This window comes from Crocodylus siamensis, chromosome 7 (genome assembly GCF_052110815.1).
Source record: "Crocodylus siamensis isolate JL-2025a chromosome 7, ASM5211081v1, whole genome shotgun sequence".
NCBI classification, from domain to species: Eukaryota; Metazoa; Chordata; order Crocodylia; family Crocodylidae; genus Crocodylus; species Crocodylus siamensis.
In genome coordinates this window covers 82,737,618-82,750,404 of record NC_143401.1, presented here as the reverse complement: position 1 = coordinate 82,750,404, position 12,787 = coordinate 82,737,618, and the positions used below count along the sequence as shown (strand labels likewise).

The 12,787-nt window shown below is 39.6% G+C and overlaps 1 protein-coding gene across 12 annotated transcripts in view; it reads right to left on the bottom strand.

Moving 5' to 3' along the window:
- The window catches only part of ATE1 (arginyltransferase 1), a 164,816-nt gene that overhangs the window by 28,718 nt on the left and 123,311 nt on the right, over positions 1 to 12,787 (bottom strand). The window lies entirely within an intron of this gene.

Below are 12,787 nucleotides of genomic sequence, written 5' to 3'. Positions count from 1 at the left end.
AATAAAGGCTACCTATCTGACAAGATAATCTGATTTAAATCAAGTCACTAAGGCTTTGTTAAAGTTTGATTTCAGCTCAAAATAGTAGTGCTCTTATCTAGACTCTGTGGTGCTCAAAATCTTCCCACCTGATAGAAGGTTCGATGCAGAGTTTAATCTTCTTGGACAATCTCTAGACACTTTAAAGGCCACGGACAGAAATGGGAGGACTTGCAAAACTATGCAATCCTTTCAAAATTGTAACTATGGTCAAGATTCTGACCTGCTGATTTCAGACACAATATGGGAACAAAGATTCCGCCAGGAATAATAACTGCATCTTCAAGATGCTTATACATGTGTTCACTTTTTCCTTTACTGCAGTAATTGGAATGTCTAAGTTCATGCAGAAGACACCACTAACCCTTTACCAATGTTGCCAGCCAGAATTTATATTTATAGTTATATATATAACTGACAATCTTTAAACTTTTTACTAACAACCAAACTTTTTTTACTGACATTTTTACTACAGAGGCTCCAGTAAGCCAGAAAACCCTGCCACTCAGGTGACACTGTTCCATGCTCTTTATTCAGCACAAATGCTTGAATGCAGTTTTATTTAGATGATGAATCTTAAAACAAGCTTAGGACTTCTTATTTTTATGGAGGCTCAATTATTTTTACAGAATTTACAGACAGATGATTTTAGGGTTTTTTATGGACCATCTGTAAATTTATGGACAGATGGAAAGTTCCTTTCACTTCTCAGAGAGTAAATGATATGCCAATTCCAAGACATTTTCTTGTCACAAGAAGAGCTCGAGTACATCTCAAGCAGTACTGCCATGACCAGATCTGCCAAAATGGTCAATTGTAACCACAGAACCTTAATACATATTTACTATGAAGAAACCCCAATCACAGGAACATCAGCTAAACAAACCAAAAGTGATAGTTGCCTGATTTGGCAAAAAGGTACGTAGTTCTTGTAATGAGGCTAGGTCCCCCTACGACTGCACTCAGACCATTACTTCTACAAGCTGAAGTATACTGAAGTAAACAATTTCTGAATTGTTTGATTCCACTTAGGAATCAGGAAGCCTGGTGGACAATGTCCTCAGTGAGGATTCACCATAAGAGGAAACAACAATTACATGATATTTACTGTGCAAAATCATTTGCCAAAATAAACATAGAAAAAGCTTTTTAAACCTGAAGTCGAGAGTATTAAAATGAAGTAGCCCTCCTGTGATAAATGCAAAATTGCTCCATTTAACACATTTTAAGGAACTGTTAAAAAAAATGAATGCAGTACAGAAGATGAAAACTACATATAGAAACAACATTAGCTATTAAATTAAATCCTTACTCTGTGAATTACACAAGAGGCCACTGTAAGATGGAAACATCCTTCCCTGCTGTAAACAATTTACTCCATGACAAAATAATGTTAATCTGACTGTTAATTTATGTTGCCATGAATAATGCTTAAATACAATGTAGTATCTATCTAAATGAGGTCCCTACAGACGGATGAGTTCTTGTAACTCCAAGGATTCCAAAGCTAGTTAATACTTATACCATGTAAAACTTTTTCAGCTGCTGTTTCCAGAGCCTAAAGCTGAGGGGAACCAATTTATTAGGTCATTTTGCATATTTCTGAGCCATTTTACAAAGGAAAAACAAATTATGGAAATATGCTGTATGGATTCAAATGGTTAATACTTGTGATTACTCTTCTGAATTTTAAGGAAATAAGATCTCAGATAAGAAATGACATTGTTTTGGGGAGCTGATGCAAGGCATAGTTTAATACTTATAAAATAAAAATGTTCATCATGAAAGAAGTGCTGTGCTGAATAACCTAGCTGCTCTTTTTGGTTAATTTTAGAGACTTATCTTTCTGATTCCTGCTGCATCATTCAAAATTCATCTCTTTCCAGAAAGAATGTGTATTCTATTTGTACATGACAGGCACTTTTTAGATTAACAAAGAAATAAGGTAGACCTACAAATGGTAATAATGTAGTTCACTTTGCCTTTGCCCAAACAATTTAAGAGTCAAGGACTCCAGCCTTATGAAATACAAAACATTTTCAAGTATTGAAGATAGTTACAATTCATAATACAGATCCCCAATTTTAAACAGACAGTATTACTGGAGTGCGAGAAAGGAGTAAGGCTGAGATTTTATGTTTGCTAAGATATGAACATACTGTGCCTGTTGAGAAGTTACTGGTTCGGTTTTTTGTTTTTTTTTTAAAATGAAGTGCTAGTAGTTATATTAGTTATTTGAACTGGGCTTAGCTGAACATGGAACACACACACACAAAAAAAAAGAACTTAAATCGGTAGGAAAATCTTTAGAGAAGTTGGGAGTAAAGAGTTTTCATTAGGGTACAGAATGGAGAGAGGGGAATGAACCAGGAGAAGGAGGAAAAAAAAGAGTCAAGTTGAGAAGCACAAAGACAAATAGGCAAAATATGAAGCGACTGGCAGTAGCAAATCAGCTAAATAAATAACATTTGATTAATCAATTCCTAGTGAAAATGATTAAAAACAGAATCAATTATGTTCCAAAAAAGGCTGCCTGGACAGAGTGGATGATGTCATAGCTGCACAGAAAAAAGTAAACAAGTAAACAAAAAAAAGTAAACATGTTCTGAAGCTATGCTGGTCTTTTTCTTTTCTTTTCTTCTTTTTTTTTCAGTCTGTCCCATTAGAATTAGCTAGTCATTTTTATTTATCTGGGATCTAGTGCCCCCCACAAGTGGCTTCTTCTTAGCGCTGGTGGGAGAGGAAGGAGGAACTGGCATGTACCCCTGGAGTCACTAACTACAGCTGCTGTGTATCTGGGCTCAATTAACCTCAAAACTTTTATCACATTTTGTAACTAAGTCCATATGCTGCTTATCCTCTGCCTGAAACAATTCTTTCTGAACTGTCCAGTGGTCCCATTTACCTAAAGTTATTATTAGAATTTTTCCCTTTGTTTCTGCAGGCCATACACGTGTGGAAAAGGAGTTTTACCAATTGTTTTCCTGATTCCTTGATATCAGCAAATGGATTGAATTATGACTACACAAAAAAGCGACAAGCGTTTAGTTCACTTGCCTCAAAATACTGAAGATATTGTGGAACTGGAGAAACAACCACATACAATGGATACTTACTGTGATAAGGTAGATTTTGACCCCAACTTCCTTCAAATATTTCAACACTTTCAGTATTTTACATGAATAAGATATTTCAGGAGGATCATTTTCTAACAACATCTGAAGAAAAGCTATCCAACTTTAAAAATTAAAAGTATTTCACAATATTTCAAAGTAATGATTTTCTCATCACATTTCACAAAGTTGTCTTTATCCAGGAATGGCAAACTTACTACATTCCCTAGGCTTCTTAAAGTATACTTGGCACAAGTTATGCTGAAATATACTTGTGAATAAATAAATCAGTAAGATAAGATATTGTACCAAAGATGTATTCTTAAGAGCACTCTGTTAAGTTATAAACTATAAAAGTTTACAGAGAATCATGGTTGAGGGCCTCAGGGTATTCTATGCATTTGCAGAAATTCAGTATGAGGCAGACATTTTTAGAAGGTCTGGACACACTGATTTCAGAGCTCACTAGGTTTATAAAGGAATATGGATTTAAAAATGGATTCACAACTATGCCAGGATACCAACACAGTATGGCCCAAAGCTAAAAATCATCTTCCCCACTCCATTTGAAATACCAACGTTTAGTTCCAAGGAAAATTTTGCAAACACACAATACATTGCCTCCTCCACTCCTCCTTTTCATTAGTCCAAGGTAAACCCATAACCAGTGTATTTTCTAGACTTTTTAAACCTGGATGAAAATCTCACTGACATCTGGACAAATTCTTAACTTTGCAATTTTTATACAACTATTCCAAAACAAATTATCTAGAAAAATATGAATGCATATAAAAATGAACAAAATATGCTCTGAGGGACTCACTTGATTTAACTCTCTTGATAAAACAAAGGTGTAATGATATTTTAATGAACTATCTGAAGACAATTCAACAATTTCAAAACAATGCACAACATGGTTTTTGCACATTGCACATGATCATAACAGATGTAAAATTTTTCTTTTTATAAGGGCTTGCTCCTATAAGCTATCCATAAACTGCATATTTCAAACTTCTTCATGACATTCTACCCTTTGTAAAAGAAGCTGAATAAAAATAACCAAACTGATTAAATTCCTTTCCTTCCTTACAGAAACACTGGAACATTTAAGATCCAAGAAGATGGTCTCGTCTCCTCCTTTTCTAACTCTAAAAACCTAGGCAGAGAGATGCGAAACCCACAACCAATAATTTCAAGGTAATCTAGACACTAGCTCTTTTTACTATCACACACTAAAAATGAAGTTGACAAATTTGCTTGGCTACAGCTCATTAGCACTATCTTCCCCGTTTAAATACTGTTTTATAATCAAGGATCAGGACGGATTTAGAAATATGCACTTCAATTGGTTTCAAGTGTTTATAAGCTTAATTAGAAACAGACGTGAACTGGTAAGATACACAATTCTGGAAAAGTTACTGGGGTAACTGATAACTGTCTTTCCCCTGCTGATTATATTACTTGAATCTACTCCTTTGGCTCTGTTTAGAGAAGGAGAGGTTAGCCCTTTCACAGTTTTAAGTAAGTAAAACTGGAATTTAATGACATCCTTTCCCAAGTTCAGCCCTCCAAAGCATGTCAAATAATCTGGAGTCATTTTACTTTTAATGCATACTGTAAATACTAGATAAATTACAGACAAGAAGTGCTTTCTATATAAATAAGACTTCACAATTCTTTCCATCCTATGTAAATTTTTTGTCTATGGTTCCTAAACAGCTTCCATCTCTGTACCAGAGTGCTTCACAATCTTTAAGGTTTTTATCCTGGCAACAGTCCAGTCAAGTACAGAAGTGCTATTATGTTGGGGTTTTTTGTTTTGTTTTTTTAAAGTGAGGAACTGAAGCACACACACAAGCTAAGTGCCCCGTCCAAAGTTACACAAGAAGTCTATGATGGAGAAGGAGATGATCAAGATAGCTAATACTGTCAAAGCTTTTACTAGCAAACATACATATTCACCTCTATCCTGAAACTTGTCTGCAAAGTTGTGAAAAAGCCAAATGAGCTAATAGAGGAGCTGACAGCAACCCACAGCAGTAAAAATAAGTTGTCATTTTCTATCTGGACCATTTTGCCTGTGGGTTTCACTGACTTGTTAACAGCAGAGGAAGGAGAATTCTGGATTACAGTCAGGCTGTGGTAATGAGGCACAGGCTTTTCTGCTAAATCTCCTGCCATGCCCAATGCATTCTGTAGTTACTTTAACTCTGTTTCTGCTGCATCCTTCACTCCCAGCCCTTCTGGTTTCAGCACCATTCCCAGATCCCTTGTCCTAGCAGTTCTCTTCCCACATACCGGCTTATCAGCCTATGCCTCATTTCTAGTTCATCTTTTTGTCTATCCAGTTCTAGCATTTCTCTCTTCTCTTCACCACCTCATCTGATCTGTGTGTTCCCCTCCCACTTAGCTGGCTCCCAGTTCCCTCTCCAGCCATGTATAGACCATTCAGTTTGTTCTGGGAGAATCACTGCTCTGAAAAATATTCAGGATTTTTCTTCTCCCAGGGCAAAAATGGCCACTCCAGGAGCAAAAATAACCTGGGAACAACTAGGGTTACAGCACTCCCATGAGAGTTTGGGAAACTGAATGTCAATACATGTTTTCTGAGAAGTCACAGCAGACTTCCAGAATGTCACTCACTGGATTCTGCTGCTGCAGCCAAGCAGGGAGCAGAACACGTCGCCTTCACTATCCCCACACTGTGCAGCAGGGAGATGCAGTCTGGGTCAGCCAATCGGGGCTGTCTTGTACACTGCTGCCATCTGTCTTCAGGCAGAGTGAGTGAGCCTGCAGGACATACTGCGATGTGTGCTCTGTGGCTGAACAGCATCAGTACTATAAGCTCTCTGCTCTTCAGGGACTTAGTATTTAAATATTTATTCAGGAGGTCTCTGGGTAAGGTTTTTACCCGAAAAACAAATCCAGGAGAATTCTTTCAGATCATCTGAAAGTGTACGTAGTCTTCAGCTCCTGGCCCAAACCTCCTCACTCAACTAGGCACAAACTCCCACCTTCAACTCTCTATCATTACTTCTCTGCCCCCAAGCTTGGCTTGGAATCAGACTGCCTCCTCTTCCATGCTGCTCTGGTGCTAAGACGAGGATTACTGAAAATCCAGAAGAAACAGATTTCCTTCTCTCAGTTCCGGCGCCCAGCCCCATCCTTCCTCAAAGAATCTGAGAATAACCATTACAAGCAAAATCCTTCTGTGATCCCATAGTCCTAAACTGGAGGCCACATGGCCAGACTCTCTGTCAGAATACAAATGCATACCCTGGTCAGCAACATATGCTGGAAAAGGATGGAGCATGCCATGTCCTTCATAAGTAAATGTTGAACCTTCAGGAAATGTAGCTATTAAAGCACTAGCAAATTTCGACTGGCCCCTATGGTAGACTCAGATCTCTCATTAGATCTGCACATTCAGAATCCTTTTGGATAACACATATAACAAAGGCTTTTCTTAGCAATCTACACAGCTAAAACTCTAATTCAGTTTCTTATCACCTCAAGTAAGGATTACTTCAACATCCTTTGCGCTGGTCCTAGCAAATACTAGCTTGCACATATATATCTGTCCAAAATGCAAACGCCATATTTACTCTTCACATGAATCCGTCTATCAATACTCCTTTATTTATGCAAACAAGCAGCTTGCATTCACTTCCAACATCTTTTGCAGCCTATACTGGCTGTACCTGCCCCTCCTTGAGTGTTTTGAAGTTGACTCCCACCATTCTTTGATCCACTATCTACTTGTTCAATTTTCAAATAAGCATGCTTTTCTCCCACACCCTTATGCTTGAGAACAGTTCCCTTTAAACTTCTACAAAGCTTCCCCATTGTTCTCCTTTAAACCTGACCTTAAAATTCTCCTTTGCTATGAAGTTAAGCTGTCAATTTATCACATTAAATAATATCTTATTATTTTCTGTGTTCCCCAACTTCCTTATTTTAACTCGTGTTTTGAGTTGTAAACTCTGGAAGAGTGATGGCTTTTTTATTCTGTTCATTGAGCCAGGGGAGCTTGGGTCTAAGACTAGGGCTTCTAGGTATATTGACAGACAACAAAATAATGATTTAGAACACATACAAACTGCACTTTTTTCACAGACTTAACTAGGCTAAATTAGAAGGGATTTTCAAAGAAAGAGAAAAAGGCATATCTAAAAAAGAAAGGCTCTTCCTGCTACATTTCAAATCCCTTCCCTAATGAAAATGCTAGAGCTCAAAGTTCTCGAGCCGGAAATTTTCAAAGGCAAAATGCAGTATTCCCCAAGCCTTGTCAGATGCAACTAAATCATTTCATCTGAAATTAAAAGAAAAAAATTAAAAAGCACCAGAGGCTGACTCTTGATATAAGGGGTTAGGAAATTACAACCCAAACAGTTAACATTTGGCCAAGATAAAACAACCATAAACTGGGTCTTACAATGGCAAGCCTCAGGCAACCCTAGTAACTGGTTTAAGATAATTAACACTGTCAGTAAACAACATGCAAAGTTATACTTGGCTTGCTTTATCTCCCATCTAACTCCATGATATGGAATTCTATCTATCTGACTTTGAATATGCAGGTGCTTAATCAAAGTAAAATAAGTACTATAGATAAAAATCACCACAAAAAATGTCAAGGGAAAAGCAGAATTCTAGGTGCTGTTGTGCAGAAAAAAGAGAAAGCCGTAGTTATGAATATTAGCTATAATAGTGCTGTGAGAACTGAAAGGAAACTTCTGTCAAGTAAATGAAATAGGTCGCAGCTTAAGACTGTATAAAGATAACCTTCAAATAGAGTGCATGGAGAAGGTTACCAAGATGGTGAATGTCCTGACAGATCAGCTATTAGCTTGTTCTCACCAACTTCAGGTCTTTACCAGGGATGGTTAAGTGATGCAAGTGCTGGACACACTGATGTATTAAATCATTGGGTTTTTTGGGGGTTTTTTTCAGATTGCAACTATTGTGGGCATCTTTGGCTTTCTAATAACTCAGGTTGTAATTCATGTGCTTTAGGGTCCTCTTCAGTCTAATGACAATTTCCCTAATGTAGCTGTGAACAGAGGGCCAAGTTACCAACCTGCTGAACGTTGACTCAGCAACTGAATTCTAATAGATCTTCATAGACATTAGGGCTGGAAGGGACCTTGGGAGATCATCGAGTATGGACATCTTGATAGTCCATACTGTCAGCTGGCTATAGGATTCTATTGTTGAACTTCCAAAACGTGTGTTAACTGATTTCTTACTTTTTGCAGACAGCACACTGGGTACTGGATACAGGAAGCTGGAGAGATCTTGAGCATCTGGAGCTTTTCATGGACTATCTCCAGAGGCTGATGCATACTACACTTAGTTACCAGACTGTGATGTCACATAAAAGAGAAGGACTTCTGAATTTAAACAGTTAGTTGCAAATGTAACCACTGCCAATATCATCTACTTCATGTTCTTCTTGACTCCTGTCTGCAGGACATCTCACATATGCACATAATCATCTGTAAGTATTTGCAAAATGCAGGTTTTTGTTCAAACAGTTTTCAACCAGTGTCTGGACTAAGAACTACAGCATTGATAAAGATGTAAAGTTTTACATTTCATAATTTTCAAACCTTTGGTATGTGACAGGGATTTCAAAAGCAGATGTTCCTTTTCCCCTACTAAGACTCTAGTTTTGTCACTGCCCCACAGCTGCTTGTTTGGTTAGCTACTTAATAAGCATAATGTTTTCTTTTACTGGGGTATGAACAATGTCACCTCAAAACCCATTCATTTCCTCCTTCCACCTTTGTATATTTTACCATGCTTCCTCTTACAAATTCAATGACCTCTCAATCAGATTTGTCAAAGCGCTGCTTTTTCCTTCAGTCCAATCCCTTCCAAATCTGTTTGTCTCCAGGTGCTCACAAGCTCAGAACAAAAACATTTGCAGGCAAATTCCTTCTTCTATATCTCACCTTATTTTGTCACCCCTGTGACAGATAATAATAGGCTGATTAGAAGATCATAGACATGTCATATTGCCATCCTGAAATTGTGATTTCAGTTTTTAAGTGGGTCAACGCATCTATTATAAAACACATCTATAGTAATCTGGTCATCAAGTGATAAAGACATGGGGATATTACTGAGCTATCTCACTAGAACGATGCAAAACTTACCATATTTATTTGAATCCAAGACGAATCCTGTTTGACATGGGGGAAAAAGCCCCTCATTTTGGATTCAGGTAGAAAGTGGAAGTGGGGCAGGCAGTGCTGTAGCTCTGTCTCCAACCTGAAATAGGTAGAGGCCTGCAGCCTCAGCCCTGCCACAGCCTGTCCCTCACCTTCTCCACTACAACCTTGGGCCTCTCTGCCCCCCCACTACTTACCCTTGCTCCAGCAAGCTCCATCCCCACTATAGCCTGGGGCATGGAGCACATATTTACTCCAGCCCCAGCCCAGCCTGGTAGACGAGACAGTAGCAGCTTGAGCTGGGGCTTGGAGCTGCCATGCTACTGCTGTTGCTATCAGGCCATGCTGGAGGTGCAGCAAACATGCTCTGTGCTCTAGGCTGTAGTACAGATGGAGTATGCCAGAGCCACAGTGAAAGCCAGAGCAATGGGAGGCAGCTGGGTTGGGGAAGGGAAAGGGGACCCACTGCTGTGGGGGGCAAGAAACAGAGGGGAAGGGTGGCAGGGGTCAAGCCTCACCATCTGCCTTCCCCTGAACTGCTTCCCCCATGCTGATTACCCTATCGTCTGCTGCCCACTACCTCCCCACTGGCCAGCTCCATAGTACTTGCTTTCTGCCACTGCTTTCACAGCTGCAGTGGACGGTGCAGTGCAAATTTAAGACAATCCTTTAACAATTAGCTTCTATACATGGAAAATTATAACACATTTCTAGATTTTCCATATAACAAACTGAATTATTTGGGGGTCATCCTAAATTCAGGGTCCTCTAAATGTTTGAAACTCAATGATATCCTCATTTAAAACCTCTTGTATCCAACTCACTACTTCACTAATACAACACCTTTCAAAAAGAATCTTGTATCACTCTTTTCCTGCAATTGTTTGTGTTATAGAGAATGAAAGTCACCTGAACATTAAATCCTGCTGTAGACAGGAGCTAATAACATAATGAGATATAGAACCGGTGGTTATGTGAAAGGAATAGCTGAGCATGTACACTATACATACACAATACTCTTGATTTGACTGGATTTCCATTATGAGATTCACTTTTGTGGTGTTTCTCAAATTAAGATTTAAAATATCAAAACGAAACTCAGCCCAGAATTTGTCAAGATACTTTTTTCCATTAAATTAGATTTAGAGATAAGATAGCCATTCATATTTCCCTTTCAAATACTTTATTCCACATCAGAATAGTGTAGATTTATCAAGCACTGGAGAAAGGAAGAAAATTCCTCCGGGACCTGCTAAATTTGAAATTCTATGGGTTGCCAAAGCTGCTTCACCAACGAGTAGGGTTCAGTGTTGCGCCACCATTAGTGCAATACATCTAGTCAGCCAAAGAGCTCAAAAGAAGGATGCAATGTTTTTTCATCTTGCATTAACCCTTCTCAGAGCACTGAAAACAAACTGCCATTTCAACACTAATCCTACACATGAGATCTACAATCCAGCTATGTAATCTGACCGGGTGACCTATCACCTGGACGAGGGAGAAGAGATTGATGTCATATATCTTGACTTCAGAAAAGCTTTTGATCTGGTATCCCATGATCACCTCTTGGCCAAACTGGCTAGTTGTGGCCTTGGCTCCACCACGATCCGCTGGCTGGGAAACTGGCTCCGTGGTCGGACCCAGAGGGTTGTAATTGATGGCAGTCACTCATCGTGGTGCCCTGTGACCAGTGGGGTCCCTCAAGGCTCTGTCCTTGCACCCATACTGTTCAACATCTTCATTAATGATGTGGACACTGGAGTGGACTGGCCAAGTTCGCCGATGACACCAAACTTTGGGGCAAAGCATCCACACCAGAAGATAGGCGGGTGATCCAGGCTGACCTGGACAAGCTCAGCAAATGGGCAGATGAGAACCTGATGGTGTTTAACACGAAAAATGCAAGGTTCTCCACCTTGGGAGGAAAAACCTGCAGCATCCTTATAGGCTCGGCAGTGCTACGTTGGATAGCACTACAGAAGAAAGACTTGGGGGTCATCATTGACCACAACATGAACATGAGCCTGCAATGCGATGCTGCGGCTAGTAAAGCGACCAAAATGCTGGCGTGCATCCATAGATGCTTCTCGAGCAAATCCCAGGACGTCATTCTCCCCTTGTACTCGGCCTTGGTGAGGCCGCAGCTGGAGTACTGTGTCCAGTTTTGGGCTCCACAATTCAAAAAGGATGTGGAGAAGCTTGAGAGAGTCCAGAGGAGAGCCATGCGCATGATCAGAGGTCAGGAAAACAGATCTTACGATGACAGGCTAAGAGACATGGGACACTTTAGCCTGGAAAAGCGTAGGCTCAGGGGTGATCTGATCACCACCTATAAGTTTATCAGGGGTGACCACCAGGATCTGCGGGAACGTTTGTTCACCAGAGCGCCCCAAGGGATGACAAGGTCGAACGGTCACAAACTCCTGCAAGACCGTTTCAGGCTGGACATAAGGAAGAATTTCTTTACTGTCCGAGCCCCCAAGGTCTGGAACAGTCTGCCAGCGGAGGTGGTTCAACCACCTACATTGAACACCTTTAAGAGTAAATTGGATGCTTATCTTGCTGGGATCCTATGACCCCAGCTGACTTCCTGCCCTTTGGGCAGGGGGCTGGACTCGATCATCTCCCGAGGTCCCTTCCAGCCCTGATGTCTATGAAATCTATGAAATCTAATAATTTTACTTCTCTGAAGGTGTGTGACCACATACAGTAGGGAGATGAGACATAGGAAAGAAAGATACCCAACAACCCTTTTTAACTTCTCTAATAAATAGCATCTCCCCTAAACAGGAATTTCTGACTGCCCAATAATAACCGGAAGCAGTACATCAGAACTTTGTGGACCATGGATCTGGTCTGTAAGAGCTGTAGGAGTAAATACCTGTAATACATTTTATATTCTAATATACTGATATTTAACTTCATTATTGTTATTTTACATTTTAAACTGACAGTTTTGACTGGCATGTGCTGGTGAATGAAAGGGAAGAAATAGCAGGAACATTCAAGATTTGGTTATGTGCTCAACGGTCTGTTTAGTTTCGGGGGGTGGGGGGAGGAAGGGGGTTGACATATTGAACACAATCCTACAGGTACTGAATGTCTCTCCTCTCTTTCTCTGCCCCTGGATGTCCCCTTTAACTTTTAATTTTGTGCCCTTTTTAGTTTTAGGTAGTTATTCTAAATTACTTTCGTTTTACTTTTTAAAGGTAAATGTACATCATTTAAGTAATCTAAATGGGCTGAGCAACTCGCACCTTTACAAAAAACTATCATCTGAAAATACATGCTTTAAACTACACATACTCATAGAACTTACTATTAGGAGACAGAAATCCTTTAGCCGCAGGACACACACTCTATTTCCTAGGCTTCCTGGAAATGTTTCGTTTTTTCAACATTGCTTAAACGGATGAGATTTCCAGCAAGCCTTAACAGCAGATGACACAAATAGATTGT